This window comes from Schistocerca gregaria, unplaced genomic scaffold (assembly GCF_023897955.1).
Source record: "Schistocerca gregaria isolate iqSchGreg1 unplaced genomic scaffold, iqSchGreg1.2 ptg000180l, whole genome shotgun sequence".
NCBI classification, from domain to species: Eukaryota; Metazoa; Arthropoda; class Insecta; order Orthoptera; family Acrididae; genus Schistocerca; species Schistocerca gregaria.
In genome coordinates, this window is record NW_026061730.1 from 10,838,916 (window position 1) to 10,858,968 (window position 20,053).

The 20,053-nt window shown below is 45.2% G+C and overlaps 14 non-coding genes across 14 annotated transcripts; all 14 read right to left on the reverse strand.

Annotated features, from left to right (window-relative positions):
- Nucleotides 1–1,004: 1,004 nt before the first annotated feature.
- Trnat-agu (transfer RNA threonine (anticodon AGU)) lies at nucleotides 1,005–1,076 on the reverse strand. Its single transcript has one exon. It is a non-coding gene; the product is annotated as a tRNA-Thr (tRNA).
- An 863-nt stretch (nucleotides 1,077–1,939) lies between these two features.
- On the reverse strand, nucleotides 1,940–2,012 carry Trnar-ucg (transfer RNA arginine (anticodon UCG)). Its single transcript has one exon. It is a non-coding gene; the product is annotated as a tRNA-Arg (tRNA).
- Nucleotides 2,013–2,510: 498 nt separating this feature from the next.
- Nucleotides 2,511–2,582, reverse strand: Trnat-agu (transfer RNA threonine (anticodon AGU)). Its single transcript has one exon. It is a non-coding gene; the product is annotated as a tRNA-Thr (tRNA).
- A 338-nt stretch (nucleotides 2,583–2,920) lies between these two features.
- Nucleotides 2,921–2,993, reverse strand: Trnak-cuu (transfer RNA lysine (anticodon CUU)). The gene has a single exon. It is a non-coding gene; the product is annotated as a tRNA-Lys (tRNA).
- Nucleotides 2,994–4,013: 1,020 nt separating this feature from the next.
- Trnat-agu (transfer RNA threonine (anticodon AGU)) lies at nucleotides 4,014–4,085 on the reverse strand. Its single transcript has one exon. It is a non-coding gene; the product is annotated as a tRNA-Thr (tRNA).
- A 338-nt stretch (nucleotides 4,086–4,423) lies between these two features.
- On the reverse strand, nucleotides 4,424–4,500 carry Trnak-cuu (transfer RNA lysine (anticodon CUU)). The gene has a single exon. It is a non-coding gene; the product is annotated as a tRNA-Lys (tRNA).
- A 448-nt stretch (nucleotides 4,501–4,948) lies between these two features.
- Trnar-ucg (transfer RNA arginine (anticodon UCG)) lies at nucleotides 4,949–5,021 on the reverse strand. Its single transcript has one exon. It is a non-coding gene; the product is annotated as a tRNA-Arg (tRNA).
- Nucleotides 5,022–5,527: 506 nt separating this feature from the next.
- On the reverse strand, nucleotides 5,528–5,599 carry Trnat-agu (transfer RNA threonine (anticodon AGU)). Its single transcript has one exon. It is a non-coding gene; the product is annotated as a tRNA-Thr (tRNA).
- Nucleotides 5,600–13,211: 7,612 nt separating this feature from the next.
- Trnak-cuu (transfer RNA lysine (anticodon CUU)) lies at nucleotides 13,212–13,284 on the reverse strand. The gene has a single exon. It is a non-coding gene; the product is annotated as a tRNA-Lys (tRNA).
- Nucleotides 13,285–13,738: 454 nt separating this feature from the next.
- Trnar-ucg (transfer RNA arginine (anticodon UCG)) lies at nucleotides 13,739–13,811 on the reverse strand. Its single transcript has one exon. It is a non-coding gene; the product is annotated as a tRNA-Arg (tRNA).
- A 3,533-nt stretch (nucleotides 13,812–17,344) lies between these two features.
- On the reverse strand, nucleotides 17,345–17,416 carry Trnat-agu (transfer RNA threonine (anticodon AGU)). Its single transcript has one exon. It is a non-coding gene; the product is annotated as a tRNA-Thr (tRNA).
- Nucleotides 17,417–18,279: 863 nt separating this feature from the next.
- Nucleotides 18,280–18,352, reverse strand: Trnar-ucg (transfer RNA arginine (anticodon UCG)). The gene has a single exon. It is a non-coding gene; the product is annotated as a tRNA-Arg (tRNA).
- A 498-nt stretch (nucleotides 18,353–18,850) lies between these two features.
- Nucleotides 18,851–18,922, reverse strand: Trnat-agu (transfer RNA threonine (anticodon AGU)). Its single transcript has one exon. It is a non-coding gene; the product is annotated as a tRNA-Thr (tRNA).
- A 338-nt stretch (nucleotides 18,923–19,260) lies between these two features.
- Nucleotides 19,261–19,333, reverse strand: Trnak-cuu (transfer RNA lysine (anticodon CUU)). The gene has a single exon. It is a non-coding gene; the product is annotated as a tRNA-Lys (tRNA).
- Between the last annotated feature and the right edge of the window lie 720 nt (nucleotides 19,334–20,053).

Here is a 20,053-nt window from a genome sequence, read left to right on the forward strand (position 1 = left end):
TTGTAAACCCGAACTGTGGTATACGTAATTTCAGCATTTGAGACAGTAACACTGCTAACAGAACCATCCCTATGACGGAACGACACTTGCTCACCATGTTTAAGTAATATCTTATCCAGCAAAACCGGGTTCAACAATTTCACAAAAAAGCAGTATAATTCTGTATCAAAATACGCCGTATGTACCTGGTCCGATGTAATGACAATAGTGTCCACAATCCATTCGTGAATTTCCAACGATGTCGGTTGGACATTCCTGGTAGCCTTGTTAAACTGAAAACTGAGAGTACACTTCCGCGGAAACAACCGGGAAGCCATAACACTTAATTAATGCGCAAAAGCCGCAATACAACGGAAGACACAAAACAAACACTAAGGCAATGAAACAAAGAAAAACAGAAGACAAAGAAACGTCACACACAGAAGGTAACGGCGGATCGAATACACAGCACGTCCGATCGCTGTCGCGTCTCAAGCGGAACTGTCTATCCATTAGGCCACACGGTCACTGACGACCAAGTATAACTTATATACGACTCATCTCGAAACGCTCACACCCCCTGAGGAATTGTGCTTTCGTTCCACACAGCCGCTGCCCCTTACTCTTTCCCACCCATTCGTTACATTCAACCTCTTACGAGACCGACCAAACATAGACAGGAAAACAAGACCACACACTTTGCGCATTCGGAATCGATGGCAGGGTGTCCCTCGCCGCATTTGCTACGATGGCAATTTGCTACTTCTGCAGAAGCGGCGACGACGACGACGACGACGACGACCGTGGGAGGCTCAGATATTTGTGAGAAATACATCTATAAAATGTAATTCAGACTGCCTCGTCCCACCTTATGCCATACAGCTTTTGCAAATGCTTTATCTGCGCCATTCGCCTTAGTCACATCTGAGAGCAATTCTTAATAAAACGCCTGTCGCTAATTGTTCCTCATCACAGATACTGTTTGCTATACGGCCATGACGCGCAACTGATTTCCAAAATTCGTCTTCCTCCTGTGAGGATGGAACTCACGACTCCTGGTTTACTAGACCAGTGCTCTACCACTGAGCTAAAGAGGCGCGGCGTAGCGGAACTTTGGCGTACTTCGTCCGTACGGTCGTCTGAATCATCAGACTTCAGCTGACAACACTTCATATTTTCGACTAATATTTGCAGCTATGTCGACCCATTACTGCTTGGCTACACATCTGACACGTAGCCGATGTTCTCTCCAAACAAAACCACCTGCACTTCAGAACATGACTTTCACACATGTCTACAAAATCACCTACACCTTCAAATACAGTTTTCTTGCGACTGATTGAGACGTAGGCAAATTTTAAAGTTGCTATTTCCATTACATCACGTTAATCAGAAAATCGGTAATTTACATCTGCAGCGGAGAAAAATTCCGTTCCGCCCAGCGTAGGGCTCGAACCCACGACCCTGTGATTTAGAGTCTCATGCTCTACCGACTGAGCTAGCAGTGCTGCCTCGGTGGATACCTGCTGGGTAGCAGATCACACAGTACTCCTTTGGGTTTGTTGGTCCCATACAGAATTTCTCCATGCTGCCTAATGTTTTCCTAACGTCACACTCGTCACGTACTTCACTTTTATTTCATAATCATTTCTGAGAGGTAAAGGAGTTGCATGACAATCTGCAGAGCTAGCGGCGTCAAAATTAACACACATACTTGACGTGACTCAAAAGCCGAACGAGTTACTTTCCGACGTTGTTTTAGATGTACAAGTGCCAGTCAAACCTCGTGGTGTGGGCACTCTGCCGACCATTTCGCTAGTTAACACCGGTCTTATTGTGTGTGTTTCAAGCTCAAGACCATCTCCATACACAAAATGGTCAACAGCAACATTCAGACGGTTTCGTACTGCACAATTGCTACATTAAAACGGTATGTTTCTTTTTCAGAACTGGAAAAGCACGACCGTGACAGGATTCGAACCTGCAATCTTCGGATCCGAAGTCCGACGCCATATCCATTAGGCCACACGGTCACTGACGATCTAGTATAACTTATGTACGACTCATCTCGAAACGCTCACACCCCCTGAGGGATTGTGTTTTCGTTCCACACAGCCGCTGCCCCTTACTCTTTCCCACCCATTCGTTACATTCAACCTCTTACGAAACCGACCAAACACAGACAGGAAAACAAGACCACACACTTTGCGCATTCGTAATCGATGGCAGGGTGTCCCTCGCCGCATTTGCTACGATGGCCATTTGCTACTTCTGCAGAAGCGGCGACGACGACGACGACGACGACGACCGTGAGAGGCTCAGAGACTTGTGAGAAATACATCTATAAAATGTAATTCAGACTGCCTCGTCCCACCTTATGCCATACAGCTTTTACAAATGCTTTATCTGCGCCATTCGCCTTAGTCACATCTGAGAGCACTTCTTAATAAAAAGCCTGTCGCTAATTGTTCGTCATCACAGATACTGTTTGCTATACGGCCATGACGCGCAACTGATTTCCAAAATTCGTCTTCCTCCTGTGAGGATGGAACTCACGACTCCTGGTTTACTAGACCAGTGCTCTACCACTGAGCTAAAGAGGCGCGGCGTAGCGGAACTTTGGCGTACTTCGTCCGTACGGTCGTCTGAATCATCAGACTTCAGCTGACAACACTTCATATTTTCGACTGATATTTGCAGCTATGTCGACCCATTACTGCTTGGCTACACATCTGACACGTAGCCGATGTTCTCTCCAAACAAAACCACCTGCACTTCAGAACATAACTTTCACACATGTCTACAAAATCACCTTCACCTTCAAATACAGTTTTCTTGCGACTGATTGAGACGTAGGCAAATTTTAAAGTTGCTATTTCCATTACATCACGTTAATCAGAAAATCGGTAATTTACATCTGCAGCGGAGAAAAATTCCGTTCCGCCCAGCGTAGGACTCGAACCCACGACCCTGTGATTAAGAGTCTCATGCTCTACCGACTGAGCTAGCAGTGCTGCCTCGGTGGATACCTGCTGGGTAGCAGATCACACAGTACTCGTTTGGGTTTGTTGGTTCCATACAGAATTTCTCCATGCTGCCTAATGTTTTCCTAACGTCACACTCGTCACGTACTTCACTTTTATTTTATAATCATTTCTGAGAGGTAAAGGAATTGCATGACAATCTGCAGAGCTAGCGGCGTCAAAATTAACACACATACTTGACGTGACTCAATAGCCGAACGAGTTACTTTCCGACGTTGTTTTAGATGTGCAAGTGCCAGTCAAACCTCGTGGTGTGGGCACTCTGCCGACCATTTCGCTAGTTAACACCGGTCTTATTGTGTGTGTTTCAAGCTCAAGACCATCTCCAAGCACAAAATGGTCAACAGCAACATTCAGACGGTTTCGTACTGCACAATTGCTACATTAAAACGGTATGTTTCTTTTTCAGAACTGGAAAAACACGAGCGTGAAAGGATTTTAACCTGCAATCTTCGGATCCGAAGTCCGACGCCTTATCCATTAGGCCACACGGTCACTGACGATCCAGTATAACTTATATACGACTCATCTCGAAACGCTCACACCCCCTGAGGAATTGTGTTTTCGTTCCACACAGCCGCTACCCCTTACTCTTTCCCACCCATTCGTTACACTCAACCTCTTACGAAACCGACCAAACATAGACAGGAAAACAAGACCACACACTTTGCGCATTCGGAATCGATGGCAGGGTGTCCCTCACCGCATTTGCTACGATGGCCATTTGCTACTTCTGCAGAAGCGGCGACGACGACGACGACGACGACCGTGAGAGGCTCAGAGATTTGTGAGAAATACATCTATAAAATGTAATTCAGACTGCCTCGTCCCACCTTACGCCATACAGCTTTGGCAAATGCTTTATCTGCGCCATTCGCCTTAATCACATCTGAGAGCAATTCTTAATAATACTCCTGTCGCTAATTGTTCCTCATCACAGATACTGTTTGCTATACGGCCATGACGCGCAACTGATTTCCAAAATTCGTCTTCCTCCTGTGAGGATGGAACTCACGACTCCTGGTTTACTAGACCAGTGCTCTACCACTGAGCTAAAGAGGCGCAGCCTAGCGGAACATTTGCGTACTTCGTCCGTACGGTCGTCTGAATCATCAGACTTCAGCTGACAACACTTCATATTTTCGACTAATATTTGCAGCTATGGCGACCCATTACTGCTTGGCTAAACATCTGACACGTAGCCGATGTTCTCTCCAAACAAAACCACCTGCACTTCAGAACATGACTTTCACACATGTCTACAAAATCACCTTCACCTTCAAATACAGTTTTCTTGCGACTGATTGAGACGTAGGCAAATTTTAAAGTTGCTATTTCCATTACATCACGTTAATCAGAAAATCGGTAATTTACATCTGCAGCGGAGAAAAATTCCGTTTCGGCCAGCGTAGGGCTCGAACCCACGACCCTGTGATTAAGAGTCTCAGGCTCTACCGACTGAGCTAGCCGTGCTGCCTCGGTGGATACCTGCTGGGTAGCAGACCACACAGTACTCGTTTTTGTTGGTTGGTCTCATACAGAATCTCTCCATGCTGCCTAATGATTTCCTAACGTCACACTCGTCACGTACTTCACTTTTATTTCATAATCATTTCTGAGAGGTAAAGTAATTGCATGACAATCTGCAGAGCTAGCGGCGTCAAAATTAACACACATACTTGATGTGACTCAAAAGCCGAACGAGTTACTTTCCGACGTTGTTTTAGATGTGCAAGTGCCAGTCAAACCTCGCGGTGAGGGCACTCTGCCGACCATTTCGCTAGTTAACACCTGCCTTGTTGTGTGTGTTTCAAGCTCAAGACCATCTCCATACACAAAATGGTCAACAGCAACATTCAGACGGTTTCGTACTGCACAATTGCTACTTTAAAACGGTATGTTTCTTTTTCAGAACTGGAAAAACACGACCGTGACAGGATTCAAACCTGCAATCTTCGGATCCGAAGTCCGACGCCTTATCCATTATGCCACACGGTCACTGACGACCTAGTATAACTTATATACGACTCATCTCGAAACGCTCACACCCCCTGAAGAATTGTGTTTTCGTTCCACACAGCCGCTGCCCCTTACTCTTTCCCACCCATTCGTTACACTCAACCTCTTACGAGACCGACCAAACATAGACAGGAAAACAAGACCACACATTTTGCGCATTCGGAATCGATGGCAGGGTGTTCCTCGCCGCATTTGCTACGATGGCCATTTGCTACTTCTGCAGAAGCGGCGGCGCGGCGACAACGACGACGACGTCGACCACCGTGAGAGGCTCAGAGATTTGTGAGAAACACATCTATAAAATGTAATTCAGACTGCCTCGTCCCACCTTATGCCATACAGCTTTGGCAAATGCTTTATCTGCGCCATTCGCCTTAATCACATCTGAGAGTAATTCTTAATAAAACGCCTGTCGCTAATTGTTCGTCATCACAGATACTGTTTGCTATACGGCCATGATGCGCAACTGATTTCCAAAATTTGCCTTCCTCCTGTGAGGATGGAACTCACGACTCCTGGTTTACTAGACCAGTGCTCTACCACTGAGCTAAAGAGGCGCGGCCTAGCGGAACTTTTGCGTACTTCGTCCGTACGGTCGTCTGAATCATCAGACTTCAGCTGACAACACTTCATATTTTCGACTAATATTTGCAGCTATGGCGACCCATTACTGCTTGGCTAAACATCTGACACGTAGCCGATGTTCTCTCCAAACAAAACCACCTGCACTTCAGAACATGACTTTCACACATGTCTACAAAATCACCTTCACCTTCAGATACAGTTTTCTTGCGACTGATTGAGACGTAGGCAAATTTTAAAGTTGCTATTTCCATTACATCACGTTAATCAGAAAATCGGTAATTTACATCTGCAGCGGAGAAAAATTCCGTTCCGCCCAGCGTAGGGCTCGAACACACGACCTTGTGATTAAGAGTCTCATGCTCTACCGACTGAGCTGGCAGTGCTTTCTCTTTGATACCTGCTGGGTAGCAGATCACACAGTACTCGATTGGGTTTGTTGGTCCCATACAGAATTTCTCCATGCTGCCTAATGTTTTCCTAACGTCACACTCGTCACGTACTTCACTTTTATTTCATAATCATTTCTGAGAGGTAAAGGAATTGCATGACAATCTGTAGAGCTAGCGGCGTCAAATTTAACACACATACTTGACGTGACTCAAAAGCCGAACCGAGTTACTTTCCGACGTTGTTTTAGATGTGCAAGTGCCAGTCAAACCTCGTGGTGTGGGCACTCTGCCAGCCATTTCGCTAGTTAACACCGGTCTTATTGTGTGTGTTTCAAGCTCAAGACCATCTCCAAGCACAAAATGGTCAACAGCAACATTCAGACGGTTTCGTACTGCACAATTGCTACATTAAAACGGTATGTTTCTTTTTCAGAACTGGAAAAACACGACTGTGACAGGATTCGAACCTGCAATCTTCGGATCCGAAGTCCGACGCCTTATCCATTTTTTTTTTTTTTTTTTTTTTTTTTTTTTTTTTTTTTTTTTTTTTTTTTTGTTTCGTACTGCTCAATTGCTACATTAAAACGGTATGTTTATTTTTCAGAACTGGAAAAAAAACCGGGCGTGACAGCATTCGATCCTGTAATCTTCAGATCCGAAGTCCGACGCCTTATCCATTTTTTTTTTTTTTTTTATTTTTATCGTAAAAGAAAAATCTTCATGGAATGTGAAGAAGGAATTTTATGTTAAGGCACTAATTCCATAGCCTCCTTTCCTTCTTGAGATTAATAATAATAATAAAAAAGTATGTTCCCTTCCATGGAAACAAATGAGACTTCCTTCTCAGTCATAAAATGAATGTATAAGAAAACAATTTATCTTTAACCCTGCGATACTGGCTTTCGGCTTCGGCTTCTTCTGTGCAATAAACAAAATAGCCTTCTTTTCCAGCAGAGGATAAGTGATTGTAATATGAAACTGTAAAATTGTACTTCTCCCCAATTGTTTTTGTTTAAGCGTCGTTTCGCTTAAATAAACGATTTTTGTTTATCTCGTTGGCTTGTCAACCAATGCCCAGTCGCTCGAATACAATTTTAAGCATATTGCCGTAGTTTTTCTTGTGGTCTTTATATTTCAGGGCGTTATAAAAAGCACACTTCAAGTACATGTAAAAATCAGTGGAATTGTCATTTCCCAGGTGATTAATTACGTAATTCACATAGTGTCCCATTAACCAATGGACCGAGTTGTTTTTTGCTGCTGGAAAATAGCAAGTCTGAGGCCTGAGGAATGTAACAGGGGGAAAATTTTCCACCGAAGATCTCGTAAGAAAAGCCAGTTGTTCCCTAATCCAATTACAGAGTTGTAGATTGCCACCGCACGTGAATCTGTGCACTAACGTGTCGATCAATTTACATTTGAGACATAGGTTCGTGTCGCTAACGCCGATTGCATGTAACCTTTCATTGGTGCTTACGGTCTCATTCACTGTTTTATACCACGCTGACTTGACGTCCGATGGTAGACCACGCATATTAATATTTTTCCATATGGCGTCCCAATCAGTGTGTGGGTATTTACTTTCCAATTTGTTTCTCCCCTCCATTTTCTTTCGATGGCACAGAATATCGCGGGCCGTGATCCGTCGTGAGTTGATGATGACACCGCCGAGATAGCTGAATTCCACAAAATATACACGAACGTACTGGAGCCGGTTATTTATTTTTTGCACATTCACCGGCGCCTGTAAACTGGCAGGCCTGACAACTTCAAATAATTTAGTTGTAATGCTATCAGCGTGGTCGCTAAGGATAGCAGCGGTCCTTTTTATAAAAAGCGCAGACGCCTTATTTCTGATGTCAACTAACCCCAAACCTCCATTCCTGGGATCTAAGGTCGCAGTTTTTGCGTCGACTCTGAATATATCCCCTCTCCAAAGATAGCTGGCAATGGTAGACATTATCTTTTTTCCAATCATTTTCGGTAGTGGGAAGATCTGTGCTATAAAGTAACTCCTGGAGAGAATGCAGTGGTTAATGAAAATCACCCTCTGAACTTGGTTCATGTTACGGTGGAGGTTTTCCCTTGTTGTTCCAAGAAGTTGTCCCGACGTATTTCTCCAATTGATAGCTGCCATTTTTAACGGACAAGGTGTCAGTGTTATTCCTAGTGCTTTGCATTGGGTGACCATTGTGGCCCAGGCTAAGGTGGTATGTTGAAAACCCCGCAGGTTTAGGAGTTTGCTTTTGTTTGCGTTGACACCTGCTCCGGAGACTCTACAGTACTTTTTAATTAGCGTTTCCAATTTCAAAATGTCGTCGGGATTTCGCAGGACGACTCCGACATCATCGGCATAGGCGTTTATGACTGTTCGGTGACCAGATAATGTGATGCCAGTTAGAGTGGCATGAACACTGCGGAGGAAAGGTTCTAATGAAAGCACAAATAGGAACATGGAAAGGGGGCTTCCTTGAGGAACGCCGCGCCTGATCTGAATCTGCTTTGTCCTCTGGCAGTTAACTGATATACAAGCGCTGATGCCTGTTGCAACATTTCTGATCACACTTACGACTCGCTCATTAAAACCTATTTTGTTCAGTGTGGCACTAAGGAATCTATGATCCACACGATCAAATGCTTTCTGGAAGTCAATAAACATGATAGCACATTTTATGGTGGTCACAGCAGTGATTGCAATTATATCTCTATATTCAGCTATGCTTTTGAAAATGCTCTTGGTAGGCACACAGGACTGGTATGGACTTACTATCTTTTTGGCCAACTGTGAGAGTCTGTTGTTTAAAATTCTGCCGATGATTTTATAATCGGAGTTTAACAGGGAGATAGGACGAAAGTTGTTGAGGTTTCTTTTTGCAGCATTTTTTGGGATTAGTACTATTGTGCTCTCTTTAAAAACAGCAGGTAAATGCTTTCCCTGAAGCACCTCGTTCGTCATTCGGGTAAACATGTCACCAATCAGTGGCCAGTATCGTTTATAAAATTCAACAGGCAAACCATCCGGTCCCGGCGATTTCCTCAGAGGAGATTTGCAGATGATTCTGTGGATATCTTCGTTAGTACACTCAACGAGAAGGTCTTCGTTTTCCTCGTCCGAGACCTGTGGAGCTATGTAACTAAGGAACTCATCGAAGGACTCTTCACATACCGGGTTGGCAGTGTATAGGTCTTCGTAATATTTGTGCACTGCATTGACGATGTCTCTCTGAGTCGTGAGTGTCTCGCCAGTTTCAGACTGAAGTCCATCAATGAAGGTGCGTCTCCTGTTTCTTTCGTGCTTCAGTAGATGGTACAAGGAAGCATGTTCATCCTCCACGACTGTCTTAGCCTTGGATTTTAATTTCAGACCCTCCATCTGCTGTCTTTTAAGACTGAGCAATTTGGCCTTAGTTTGCTTGATATCTGCCAGACGGACGTTGGAAGTGTTTGCCTGCTCATATAAATTTCGCAGCATGGTATAATAAAATTCTATGGAATTTTTCAAGTCTTTCGATCGTTGTACACTATACTGGATGAGAACTTTTCTCAGTTTAGGCTTTGCCCTGTTGCACCACCAGTCTAGTACTGAGACGTGTCTATCTGCAGAGCGGAGGCACAATGCCCACGCTTCTGTCAAACTTTCTTCTAATCCGTCGTCCTGCATCAGTGACGTATTAAGGTGCCATGAACTTCTAAAACGGCGAGTGGGTTGCGCAGTAAGGTTGATGGAAGCTAGCACGGAGCTATGATCAGAAAAGTAAACTGGAATCGTCTCTGCTTTAATGAAGGAGCTAACTAGACTTTGCGATATGTAGAGTCTGTCGATCCTGCTACGTGAGTGAGGACCTAGGAATGTAAATGCCACAAATGTGGGATACATTATTTCCCAAGCATCTTTAAGCTGTAAAACAGTGACGAAACGCTTCAGTTCATTGCAGGTATTAAAATTCGGAACCTGGTCTTTCTTATTTATCACACAATTAAAATCACCGCCTATTATAAGATCTTTTGGGTTTTTCCGTAATAAATAAATGATTTCTTCTTTATAGAACTGTGCTCTTTCCATTCTATTGGATGTGCCAGAAGGGGCATACAGATTGATAAGGGTAGAACCAAAGACTTTTATACCTATCGCTCTGCCGGAGTCCAACCTCTCGATATCCGAGACAGGAATCCCCTCCCTGACTAAAATTGCTGTACCGACGTTGGTGTCAAGTGAGACATTTAAAATCGCCAAATATCCAGGCACTGTAAGATTAGTCAGCACTACTTCCTGTAGGAAAGCAATGTCCGTCCCTGACTCATATAAATAATCCTTGAGCGCTGTAACTTTAGTCACGGATGTAATCCTGTTAATATTGATAGTCGTAATTGTATATGCCTGGGACATTTAGTTTGCATAAAAAGTAAATAAGTGATTAAAAAGATAACAAAATATTAATAAAAAAAAAAGAGACGTGCAGCTCCTAGAAGGGAGAAACGACTCTGCTTAAACAAACATCTAAAAGAATAGTCAGTATTTGAAGCTCGGTAAACACTTCATCTGGTTCCTCTGAAATATGACTAAGACAGTAGTACAATTAGAAATGAAACTGGTTCAACAAAATTCTTTTTTTTTTTTTTTTTCATCTTACAGCCTCATTTTGGTGCAGGATTCCGAACATCTCGGGTTTTAGTTTTACCGAGGGGCTTTGCATCACTAATGTCACTTGAAGGTACCTCCTTAGGTCTTTCCGTGATGATTTCATACAAGACGTTCTTGGCCGTCGCTTCCTCTTGTGCTGGTTGTTGTTTGCTTTGGTTACGGGAAGCTTTGAGATTAGGTTGCAGTTTGAGTCGGCGTCTTCGGACATCTTGGTTCAACGCGCCGTCATTCGGATTGTCTATCTTTACCACCGTTGTGACCGAAGCTGCCTCAACAGCGTCCTTTTTACGAGTGCCATTTCCTTGTTCTTCCGTCACTAGCTCCAGAGCACTGACTGAGTCGGCGGTTTGTGGGTCTGTAAATTCTTGAGTTGGGTTCCGCTCCGTCACCTCTTGTGCTTCGGAGTGCGCCTCTTCCGTCTCCGCGACAATCGTTACTGCGTCCCCTCCGTGGACCGTTTGTACCTGTTCAGCCGCCGACAGCGGCCGGGTTGCCTTAGCGGCTGTCGTCACGTCAATACATGTACTGTTTGTTTCCTCGAGCACTTCCGCATTACACTGCTTCTGCTTGCGGGTGGAAGGCGAATTACGGGCGGACTCGCCGTCCGAGCCGTCATCGGTCATTTCCAACGGTCGCTTCTTATTCTGGAGATCGCAATCGGGAACAGAAGGGTGTGATGTAATGACGCTCAGGGGAGGGAACTCCGTAGTAGTTATGGCGGGCACTGCAGAAGTACATGCACCACTGTCGTTAACCGAAAGAAGGGAAGTGCTATTTGGTAAGACATCGCTGAGGGTCAGTTTTTGACGCTGTGTTAGATTGTTCCGAAGAACAAAAACACGGCGCGGACAATCTTGTCGGAAATGACCTGTCTCATTGCAAATATTGCACGTGCGCTCCTGACCAGAATACACAACATGTGCTTTATGGCCTGCAACGGATATATGGGACGGAATGTTGGCTTTCACCTCCATTTCAACGGATCTAATGCCATTAAAACACTGTATCTTGTATAGCTTCGACCATCTTTCGTTATAGATAGATTTAACTTCGCCATATTTAGATAGAGCGTCCTTGATCAACTGATTATCAATTTCAATTGGAACATTCAAAATCCTGACATTGGTGTACATGATATCAGCTTTTCGTACAGAGACATAACTTTTTGAACCGTCTCGATGAACAAATTCGACGGAATTACCCCATTTTGCAAGCAACTTATCGACTGTCACTGAGTTCAGAAATTTAACAAAAACACAGTATGTTTCAGCATCTAATTGCGTGGTATGAACAGAGTCAGAATTTATACCGATTACCTCAGTCAGCCAATCGTGGATTTCCAGCGCAGTGGGTTGGACCGGCCGTGTTTCTTTCTCGAACGAGAAGACTAAAGTATTCTTCCTGACGGTGTCAGACATGGTCGTCGGTTCCGACGAAATTCCGGCAACAACCGAAATTGCGGCGAAGCACGAGACGTGGAACGGACGAAAGCACTATAAAAACACTTATCAGAGACACCACTCAAAAAATAACAGCGAAAATGTACAGCTAACTTCACGTAAACACCAAACACCGGCAATAACGCTAACGTACGCGGAGTAAACAACAAGCACGTCCGACCGCGGCGACGGCTAAAGCCAGAATGGCCACACGGTCGCTGACGACCAAGTGTAAATTATATGCGACTCATCTCGAAACGCTCACACCCCCTGAGGAACTGTGCTTTCGTTCCACACAGCCGCTGCCCCTTACTCTTTCCCAATCATTTGTTACATTCAACCTCTTACGAGACCGACCAAACATAGACAGGAAAAGAAGACCACACACTTTGCGCATTCGGAATCGATGGCAGGGTGTCCCTCGCCGCACATGCTACGATGGCCATTTGCTACTTCTGCAGAAGCGGCGGCGACGACGACGACGACGACAGGCTCTGAGATTTGTGAGAAATACATCTATAAAATGTAATTTAGGCTGCCTCGTCCCACCTTATGCTATACCGCTTTGGCAAATGCTTTATCTGCGCCATCCGCCTTAATCACATCTGAGAGTAATTCTTAATAATACTGCTGTTGCTAATTGTTCCTCATCACAGATACTGTTTGCTATACGGCCACGATGCGCAACTGATTTCCAAAATTCGTCTTCCTCCCGTGAGTATGGAACTCACGACCCCTGGTTTACTAGACCAATGCTCTACCACTGAGCTAAACAGGCGCCGCCTAGCGGCACTTTTGCGTACTTCGTCCGTACGGTCGTCTGAATCATCAGACTTCAGCTGACAACACTTCATATTTTCGACTAATATTTGCAGCAATGGCGACCCATTACTGCTTGGCTACACATCTGACACGTAGCCGTGTTCTCTCCAACCAAAACCACTTGCACTTCGGAACATGACTTTCACACATGTCTACAAAATCACCTTCACTTCAAATACAGTTTTCTAGCGACTGATGGAGACGTAGGCAAATTTTAAAGTTGCTATTTCCATTACGCCACGTTAATCAGAAAATCGGTAATTTACATCTGCAGCGGAAAAAAATTCCGTTCCGCCCAGCGTAGGGCTCGAACCCACGACCCTGTGAATAAGAGTCTCATGCTCTACCGACTGAGCTAGCCGTGCTGCCTCGTTGGATACCTGCTGGGCAGCAGATCACACAGTAATCGTTTGGGTTGGGTGGTCCCATACAGAATCTCTCCATGCTTCCTAATGTTTTCCTAACGTCACACTCGTCACGTACTTCACTTTTATTTCATAATCATTTCTGAGAGGTAAAGGAATTGCATGACAATCTGCAGAGCTAGCGGCGTCAAAATTAACACACATACTTGATGTGACTCAAAAGCCGAACGAGTTACTTTCCGACGTTGTTTTAGATGTGCAAGTGCCAGTCAAAACTCGCGGTGAGGGCACTCTGCCGACCATTTCGCTAGTTAACACCGGTCTTGTTGTGTGTGTTTCAGGTTCAAGACCATCTCCAAGTACAAAATGGTCAACAGCAACATTCAGACGGTTTCGTACTGCTCAATTGCTACATTAAAACGGTATGTTTCTTTTTCAGAACTGGAAAAAAACACGACCGTGACAGGATTCGAACCTGCAATCTTCGGATCCGAAGTCCGACGCCTTATCCATTAGGCCACACGGTCACTGACGACCAAGTATAACTTATATACGACTCATCTCGAAACGCTCACACCCCCTGAGGAATTGTGCTTTCGTTCCACACAGCCGCTGCCCCTTACTCTTTCCCACCCATTCGTTACATTCAACCTCTTACGAGACCGACCAAACATAGACAGGAAAACAAGACCACACACTTTGCGCATTCGGAATCGATGGCAGGGTGTCCCTCGCCGCATTTGCTACGATGGCCTTTTGCTACTTCTGCAGAAGCGACGACGACGACGACGACGACGACGACGACCGCGAGAGGCTGAGAGATTTGTGAGAAATACATCTATAAAATGTAATTTAGACTGCCTCGTCCCACCTTATGCTATACCGCTTTGGCAAATGCTTTATCTGCGCCATTCGCCTTAATCACATCTGAGAGTAATTCGCAATAATACGCCTGTCGCTAATTGTTCCTCATCACAGATACTGCTTTCTATACGGCCACGACCCGCAACTGATTTCCAAGATTCGTCTTCCTCCTGTGAGGATGGAACTCACGACCCCTGGTTTACTAGACCAATGCTCTACCACAGAGCGAAACAGGCGCCGCCTAGCGGCACAAAAGTCCCACGCCGTCTGTATTAGAGGTTCGATGTCAGGGTCATCGAGCAAGGAGACATTTAATTTCCACAGCGGCCTATAAAGTTTAAGAGGTTGACGCTCCAAATTAATTATAACAGCAAGGGCACAATGAACCGTAAAACTGGCTGGAATAACATCTAAAACAGAAACACTAAGGGGATCAGAAATATACAATCGGTCAAGTCGACTACTTGAGGTGGCAGTAAAAAATGTAAATTTAACTAAGGTGGGGTGTTTAACCTCCCACGCATCGCGTAGTCGTAATTGACGTACAAGAGAATGTAGCTCGAAACAATAATTAAAATGAGGGGATTGGTCTTTAGCTTGTAACACACAATTAAAATCGCCCCCCAATATCAAGGTCGCAGGATTTTTTCGTAAAAGGTAAATCAGATCCTCTTTATAAAAACGAGACCTTTCCTGCCGCTTGCTAGAACCAGAGGGGGCGTAAATGTTAACCAAGGTCGTGTCAAATAACCGACAACCAATGCCCCGTCCCGAGTCTAAAAGCTCAATTTCGGTAACGGGGATACCGTCACGAATTAGGAAAGCAGTACCTGCAGAAAACTCAGGTGCAAAATTTATAATAGTGCGAAAACCAGGAACAAACAGGTGTGCAACTGAGACTTCCTGCAGGAAAACAATATCAGCTGCAGAGTCATAAATAAACTGCTGCAGAGACGCTAACTTCAGAGCAGATTGAATGCCATTTATATTTAAGGTAATGAACGTGTACGCCTGCAACATCTACCAAAAAATGGGAAATGAACCCAAACTACACCACACTAGAAGCAACTACATCCATATCATCAACATCAGACATGGCAGAGGGTGATTGTCCAGAATCAACGGAATCAGAGTCGTCCTTCGCATGCTTATGTTTCTTCCGCACCGCGTGGAGATTGGGGGGCACTTTCACCCGACGACGTATCTGATGCACACCAGATTCAAGAGCAGGCGGAGTGGGGGGTTCGAGATCAGGCACGTCAACCAAAGCGTCCGAAGGATTAGCAGGGCGAGAGGAGTCAGAAGGAGGAGCCATCAAGGGGAAAACTGCATCAGGAACATCGGCACCGGTTTCAGAATGTGTAGGTATTGGAAGTGTAGGAGGTGGTAAGATAGGTTTGGAGTCTGCTGATGCGGAGCGCGCAGTTCTAGGAGCGGTGTTCCGACAAACAGCCGTCTCCACCGAAGTGTCGTCAACATGTTGTGATGCCTGTGGCGGTGGGGATGTCAACAATACCTCGACCGAATGTTGTGGCTCTTGCGCCGACGGCATGGCAGCAAGTTTGACGTCATCAGGGAAAGCAGGAGAGACAGCGGGAACAGATTCCGAAACAGGCATGGGAGATTCTGGAATTCTCTCATGAGATTCGCAAACCGGCTGCGAAACAGCAGCTTCGTCATCAGTGCTACCGGTATCACTAGCACGACGGCGTTTGTTGTTGGAAACAGACGGAATCGGTATAGGAGCAGCCGATACGTCTGGGCGAGTGGGTAGCGGAGGAAAACCTGCATCAGGGGAGGGTGACACCTGTTGTGAAGAAGCTACTGCAGGAGGCAGATAGGAAACAGTGGAGGAAGTTGCTGGCACAAGATCGGCAACCGTTAATTTGCGGCGCTGTGCTAGGCCATTTTTAAGCACAAATACCCGCTTAGGGCAATTAGCTCGAACATGACCATGTTCATTACATAGGAAACATGTACCAAACTGCCCCTCATAAGTAAGATGTACACGATAACCACATACAACCAGATGGGACGGTATATTAGACTTAATATGCATTTCAACTGATCTGACACCATTATAACATTGCAGCTTATGTTGTGCAGACCAACGTTCATTTCGAATTGACCGAACAGTACCATAACCAAGCAAAGCTTCCTTAAGATACCTGTTGTCAACTTCAGGGGGTAAATTGTAAACCCGAACTGTGGTATACGTAATTTCAGCATTTGAGACAGTAACACTGCTAACAGAACCATCCCTATGACGGAACGACACTTGCTCACCATGTTTAAGTAATATCTTATCCAGCAAAACCGGGTTCAACAATTTCACAAAAAAGCAGTATAATTCTGTATCAAAATACGCCGTATGTACCTGGTCCGATGTAATGACAATAGTGTCCACAATCCATTCGTGAATTTCCAACGATGTCGGTTGGACATTCCTGGTAGCCTTGTTAAACTGAAAACTGAGAGTACACTTCCGCGGAAACAACCGGGAAGCCATAACACTTAATTAATGCGCAAAAGCCGCAATACAACGGAAGACACAAAACAAACACTAAGGCAATGAAACAAAGAAAAACAGAAGACAAAGAAACGTCACACACAGAAGGTAACGGCGGATCGAATACACAGCACGTCCGATCGCTGTCGCGTCTCAAGCGGAACTGTCTATCCATTAGGCCACACGGTCACTGACGACCAAGTATAACTTATATACGACTCATCTCGAAACGCTCACACCCCCTGAGGAATTGTGCTTTCGTTCCACACAGCCGCTGCCCCTTACTCTTTCCCACCCATTCGTTACATTCAACCTCTTACGAGACCGACCAAACATAGACAGGAAAACAAGACCACACACTTTGCGCATTCGGAATCGATGGCAGGGTGTCCCTCGCCGCATTTGCTACGATGGCAATTTGCTACTTCTGCAGAAGCGGCGACGACGACGACGACGACGACGACCGTGGGAGGCTCAGATATTTGTGAGAAATACATCTATAAAATGTAATTCAGACTGCCTCGTCCCACCTTATGCCATACAGCTTTTGCAAATGCTTTATCTGCGCCATTCGCCTTAGTCACATCTGAGAGCAATTCTTAATAAAACGCCTGTCGCTAATTGTTCGTCATCACAGATACTGTTTGCTATACGGCCATGACGCGCAACTGATTTCCAAAATTCGTCTTCCTCCTGTGAGGATGGAACTCACGACTCCTGGTTTACTAGACCAGTGCTCTACCACTGAGCTAAAGAGGCGCGGCGTAGCGGAACTTTGGCGTACTTCGTCCGTACGGTCGTCTGAATCATCAGACTTCAGCTGACAACACTTCATATTTTCGACTAATATTTGCAGCTATGTCGACCCATTACTGCTTGGCTACACATCTGACACGTAGCCGATGTTCTCTCCAAACAAAACCACCTGCACTTCAGAACATGACTTTCACACATGTCTACAAAATCACCTTCACCTTCAAATACAGTTTTCTTGCGACTGATTGAGACGTAGGCAAATTTTAAAGTTGCTATTTCCATTACATCACGTTAATCAGAAAATCGGTAATTTACATCTGCAGCGGAGAAAAATTCCGTTCCGCCCAGCGTAGGGCTCGAACCCACGACCCTGTGATTTAGAGTCTCATGCTCTACCGACTGAGCTAGCAGTGCTGCCTCGGTGGATACCTGCTGGGTAGCAGATCACACAGTACTCCTTTGGGTTTATTGGTCCCATACAGAATTTCTCCATGCTGCCTAATGTTTTCCTAACGTCACACTCGTCACGTACTTCACTTTTATTTCATAATCATTTCTGAGAGGTAAAGGAGTTGCATGACAATCTGCAGAGCTAGCGGCGTCAAAATTAACACACATACTTGATGTGACTCAAAAGCCGAACGAGTTACTTTCCGACGTTGTTTTAGATGTGCAAGTGCCAGTCAAACCTCGTGGTGTGGGCACTCTGCCGACCATTTCGCTAGTTAACACCGGTCTTATTGTGTGTGTTTCAAGCTCAAGACCATCTCCATACACAAAATGGTCAACAGCAACATTCAGACGGTTTCGTACTGCACAATTGCTACATTAAAACGGTATGTTTCTTTTTCAGAACTGGAAAAGCACGACCGTGACAGGATTCGAACCTGCAATCTTCGGATCCGAAGTCCGACGCCATATCCATTAGGCCACACGGTCACTGACGATCTAGTATAACTTATGTACGACTCATCTCGAAACGCTCACACCCCCTGAGGGATTGTGTTTTCGTTCCACACAGCCGCTGCCCCTTACTCTTTCCCACCCATTCGTTACATTCAACCTCTTACGAAACCGACCAAACACAGACAGGAAAACAAGACCACACACTTTGCGCATTCGTAATCGATGGCAGGGTGTCCCTCGCCGCATTTGCTACGATGGCCATTTGCTACTTCTGCAGAAGCGGCGACGACGACGACGACGACGACGACCGTGAGAGGCTCAGAGACTTGTGAGAAATACATCTATAAAATGTAATTCAGACTGCCTCGTCCCACCTTATGCCATACAGCTTTTACAAATGCTTTATCTGCGCCATTCGCCTTAGTCACATCTGAGAGCACTTCTTAATAAAAAGCCTGTCGCTAATTGTTCGTCATCACAGATACTGTTTGCTATACGGCCATGACGCGCAACTGATTTCCAAAATTCGTCTTCCTCCTGTGAGGATGGAACTCACGACTCCTGGTTTACTAGACCAGTGCTCTACCACTGAGCTAAAGAGGCGCGGCGTAGCGGAACTTTGGCGTACTTCGGCCGTACGGTCGTCTGAATCATCAGACTTCAGCTGACAACACTTCATATTTTCGACTGATATTTGCAGCTATGTCGACCCATTACTGCTTGGCTACACATCTGACACGTAGCCGATGTTCTCTCCAAACAAAACCACCTGCACTTCAGAACATAACTTTCACACATGTCTACAAAATCACCTTCACCTTCAAATACAGTTTTCTTGCGACTGATTGAGACGTAGGCAAATTTTAAAGTTGCTATTTCCATTACATCCCGTTAATCAGAAAATCGGTAATTTACATCTGCAGCGGAGAAAAATTCCGTTCCGCCCAGCGTAGGACTCGAACCCACGACCCTGTGATTAAGAGTCTCATGCTCTACCGACTGAGCTAGCAGTGCTGCCTCGGTGGATACCTGCTGGGTAGCAGATCACACAGTACTCGTTTGGGTTTGTTGGTTCCATACAGAATTTCTCCATGCTGCCTAATGTTTTCCTAACGTCACACTCGTCACGTACTTCACTTTTATTTTATAATCATTTCTGAGAGGTAAAGGAATTGCATGACAATCTGCAGAGCTAGCGGCGTCAAAATTAACACACATACTTGACGTGACTCAATAGCCGAACGAGTTACTTTCCGACGTTGTTTTAGATGTGCAAGTGCCAGTCAAACCTCGTGGTGTGGGCACTCTGCCGACCATTTCGCTAGTTAACACCGGTCTTATTGTGTGTGTTTCAAGCTCAAGACCATCTCCAAGCACAAAATGGTCAACAGCAACATTCAGACGGTTTCGTACTGCACAATTGCTACATTAAAACGGTATGTTTCTTTTTCAGAACTGGAAAAACACGAGCGTGAAAGGATTTTAACCTGCAATCTTCGGATCCGAAGTCCGACGCCTTATCCATTAGGCCACACGGTCACTGACGATCCAGTATAACTTATATACGACTCATCTCGAAACGCTCACACCCCCTGAGGAATTGTGTTTTCGTTCCACACAGCCGCTACCCCTTACTCTTTCCCACCCATTCGTTACACTCAACCTCTTACGAAACCGACCAAACATAGACAGGAAAACAAGACCACACACTTTGCGCATTCGGAATCGATGGCA